Here is a 4,986-nt window from a genome sequence, read left to right on the forward strand (position 1 = left end):
AACAAGCTGAACAATTCAGAAATATCACCAGAAGATTACCAACATGCATGCAGAGTTTGGAACGAACTTGATATGGAAACATTAGGGGATTATTCAGATTTTTATGTTAAACTCGATGTTACTCTGCTTTGTGATGTGATGGAGGAATTCAGAAACACCTGTTTGGGAGCATACGGATTAGACCCTCTTCATTCTTACACCTCTCCAGGATTAGCTTGGCAGGCGATGTTAAAAGAAACCAATTGCAAACTTCAACTTTTAACAGATATTGATATGGTGCTGATGGTTGAGTCCGGTGTCAGAGGAGGATTGACTCAAAGCGTTGTAAGACATGTAAAAGCCAACAACAAAGATCTGCCAAACTACAACCAGCAAGAGCCATCAGTTTATCTTGGGTATTTTGATGCAAACAATTTGTATGGATGGGCAATGTCCAATCCCCTTCCATATGATAACTTTAAATGGATCGACCCAGAGTCAATTGGAGATATTTTTCAAATTCCAAAACATGGTGACACAGGATATATATTTGACTGCGATTTCGAGTACCCAGAACATCTACACGACCTTCACTACGATCTTCCTCTTTTACCAAAAACAGAAATTTCACCAACTGGAAAACATCCTAAATTAATGATGAATTTAAATAACAAGCAAAGATATGTAGCGCACTTTTGGACTGTACAACAAGCACTTGAATTAGGACTTCGTCTAACCAAAGTACACAGAGTTTTGGAATTTTCTCAATCTTGCTGGCTGAAACCCTACATCGATTCCAACACTACAAGAAGAGCAGCAGCAACGTCAGCCTTTCAGAAGGACTTTTTTAAATTAATGAATAATGCCATATTCGGTAAAACTCTGGAAAATAAAAGGAAACACAAAAATGTAAAACTTGTAACAGATGCTAGGAAATTGGAGAAACTTGTACAGAAGCCCAACTTTGGATCATCAGTAATCATTAATGAAAACCTTGTTGCCGTATCTATGAAGAAAACTAGTATAAAAATGGATCGACCTTTGTATATAGGAATGTCAATATTAGATATATCAAAAACGCACATGTATGATTTTCACTACAACAAGATGGTTGCATATTATGGAAGAGAGAACATAGTTATAACTTACATGGATACAGATGCTTTTATTTACAAGATAATTACTCAAGATATGTATAGAGATCTTCGCACATTTGTATATAAAGATGAATTTGATTTTTCTGACTATCCTAAAGATCATCCGAACTACGATCAGGACAGAAACAAGAAAGTATTAGGGAAATTTAAAGATGAGGCTAACGGAGTGTTACTTGAAGAAATCGTAGCACTTATATCAAAATTGTATGCTGTGAAACTACATGATGACAGCATTATAAAAAAGGCAAAAGGTGTAAAGAATTTGTATTTGAAGAAAAATGTACTTTTTGAAGACTACAAGCAAGTGTTGTATGAAGATAAAGTTATAACTGCACACTTCAACACAATCAGGAGTTATAATCATCAACTGTACAGCGTGACAGAAGTTAAGAAGGCGCTCTCCTGCAACGATGACAAACGACACATCCTACCAGACCGGATCCACACACTTCCATTTGGTCACTATTCCCTTAACCCTATCAACTAATTACCTATTCATCGTCCTACACCACTTATCCTTTCTCCTTTCCGTAAAATTGGGGGAACACAGCATTGTCCGCTGTGTTCCCCCTTTTTTACACAAGGTTTTAATGACCTTGACCTATATAAGGAGATGCAAGAAAAAATGAAAATCATTACTTTGCCAACATTGACAGTGAAAACAACATAATGGCTTTTAAAGAAAACATTGTAAATGAGCTACACAAACCTGCAAGAGTAAACTTTCCAAGAAGAAATACAACTGTAAAAGGAATAAATGATTTGTATCAAGCAGATTTGATTGAAATGCGGCCATATAGTAAAATAAATAAAGGACATCATTATATACTTACAGTGATTAACTGTTTTACCAAAGTTGCAGATGCATTACCATTAAAGGATAAAACTGGTAAAAGCGTAACACAAGCCATGGAAATCGCTATAAAGAGAGATAAAAACAAAATGAAACATTTACAAACTGATGATGGCAAAGAATACTTTAATAAAAGTTTTTCAGAGTTAATGGAAAAATACAACATAAACCACTACTCAACCAAATCTGAAAAAAAAGCGGCTATATTTGAAAGATTTAATAGAACGTTAAAAGGAGCGATGTATAAAATGTTTTCAAACAGAGGAACCTACTTATGGATTGATATTTTACCAAAGTTAATAAGTGATTACAACAACAGGTTTCACAGAACTATTGGGATGACGCCAAATGAAGTAAACAAGAAAAATGCTAAACTTGTATTAAAAAGAATAAAGCACAATACAAAACCTAAAGTTGAAATAAAGAAGCCTAGAAAATTCAATGTAAATGATAAAGTTCGAATAAGTAAGTATAAAACGATATTTACTAAAAAATATCTACCAAATTGGACAAATGAAGTATTTACCATATACAAAGTGCAACCAACTATACCAGAAACATACATATTAAAGGATAATAAAGGCAATTTGTTACAAGGTGCGTTCTACGGACATGAACTATTGAAATCTACTGTAGGTGATGTATATCTTGTTGAAAAAGTGTTACAAAGGAAAAAAGACCAAGTTAAAGTACGATGGCTAGGTTTTAACAAAACAGAAGATTCTTGGATACCTATAAAAGACCTAATTTAACGGGAACAGCTCATTGTACCATTGGATTTTGAATAAGATGGAGATTGTTCATCATAAAGATCAATTCAACATTAGTAATATTGATGATTACACTGTTGATAACAACACAATCAACACTGGCAAACATGGTAGTTTACTTCCAAACACAGTCAGATGTATTATAAGTGGTCCTTCAAACTGTGGAAAAACTAATGTCGTATTTAATTTGATTACAAATCCTAAAGGATTGAGGTTTAATAACTTATACATATTTTCAAAGTCACTACATCAGCCAAAGTATCAATTGTTGGAGAAAATCATATCGAAGGTGTCAGGTGTTAACTTTTATAAATTTAACGCCAGTGATAAAGTTTTGCAACCAAACCAAGCTAAACCATATTCAGTATTTCTATTTGATGACGTTTCATGTGAAAATCATGATACTATTAGGAACTATTTCGCCATGGGAAGACATAATAATATCGACAGCATATATATAGGACAAACATACAGTAAAATTCCAAAGCAGCTTATCAGAGATAATGCAAATGTTATAATTTTGTTCAAACAAGATGAAACCAACCTGAAACACGTATATAACGATCATGTAAATGCTGATATGACATTTGATAAGTTTAAACAAATTTGTGGAAAAGCATGGGCAGAAAAGTATGGATTTTTGGTCATTATGAAAGAACAAGCCATAAAAGACGGACGATATAGAATAGGGTTTGATAAATACGTTCTGCTTCACTAAATATCACTATTTCAAATCAACACTTCATACTGTAAACATGGCAAGTCAAGAAAAGCTCTTAAAAGAAATAAAATCACTTAGTGATTCTATTAGACATAAAAACAGAGCTCTGAAGCTAGGTATAAGCGAAAGAGAAAAGTTTATAGAATCAACGTTTAAACCCGTTACTGATCCTTTAAACAGATTAGTTAAGAATATTGAAAAACCTTTCGAAGGAGATGCTATTCTACCGATTTCTAAGTATGAAAAAGAATCAAGAGATTATGAACAATACAAACAATTTCAATCAACTGAAGAAAGTGGTGAAAGCGAAGAAAGTGAAGAAACAGAAGAAACAGAAGAAACTGAAGATTCAAGAGAAAAGGAAGGATTTTCCGCAGGTCAAGAAGAAGGATCTACTAATCCTACAAATTTAAGTACATTAAGCACAAACATAGCATTCAAAGGGAATTTGGGCAGAAAATATTTATTAAACATGTTACATTCAACACAGGCTAATCGAAGATATCACATTTATGGAGCTAGACTAGAAGACAATGGTATTATGATTGGAGACAGTAATTTGGATATTGATGAAAACGATAACATCCTTATTGGTAACCAAAAATATAAAGGTACAACAGGACTGTTTGAACTTATTTTTAAAAACAAACCTGGTAAATATACCAAAAAAGACCTATCAGTGTTTAAAAATATACTAAATGATACAAATGCACATAAAAAGCAGTATTCCAAAGATTTGCCCATTTATCGAAATCGATCAATAAAATACACAAGTGTAATAGCTGATCTTTTCCCAACACAAGTGAAAAAATCTCAACTAAAAAGAAGAGCTATATCTACAGCTGAATTAAATGTGTTACACAAAAGATCAAGAACCAACGAACCTACATCTTCAGGGAAAGGATTATTAAAAAGTCTATACAATACCAACATAATATATTATAATGATGTCAATAAGCTGGTTGATCGAATGAGATTATTACATGAAGCCATGGAAGCCGGTCATACCGGATTGGACAATGAATGGGTAGCTTTAATCGATGAACTACGAAATCGAAGGATTATTGCTTAATCATCGCATATAAAAGGAGGACAAGAATCGAGGGAACTCAGTTGAATCATGAGCGTGGACAAGTTTGGAAGGTATTCCAATTTTGGAGAAAAACCAAAATCCAATGGTAAAAGATATAGTTTACCATTAACAGCTGAAGGAGATTATAACATAAGCAGCAAACGATTGAAGTTTGTAAAAGATCCAGAAGATGATAATGATGCAATAAATTTAAAAACTTTAAAAAGTGAAAAATTGTTGAACTTACAACTTCAAAACGACTCTTATAATGCTAAGTCTCATAGAATAACAAATGTTGGTGAACCAATAGAAAACTCCGATTCCGTCACCAAAGATTATTTACTTTCAAAACTGTCAAATACTTTACAAGTTAATAATGAAGTTTACGATGTTAAAAACAGAAGAGTTACAAACTTAGCTGATCCTGTCGATAG

Source organism: Macrosteles quadrilineatus, unplaced genomic scaffold, assembly GCF_028750875.1.
Source record: "Macrosteles quadrilineatus isolate MER2022 unplaced genomic scaffold, UCM_ALF_1.0 Scaffold_175__1_contigs__length_219987, whole genome shotgun sequence".
Classification (NCBI taxonomy): domain Eukaryota; kingdom Metazoa; phylum Arthropoda; class Insecta; order Hemiptera; family Cicadellidae; genus Macrosteles; species Macrosteles quadrilineatus.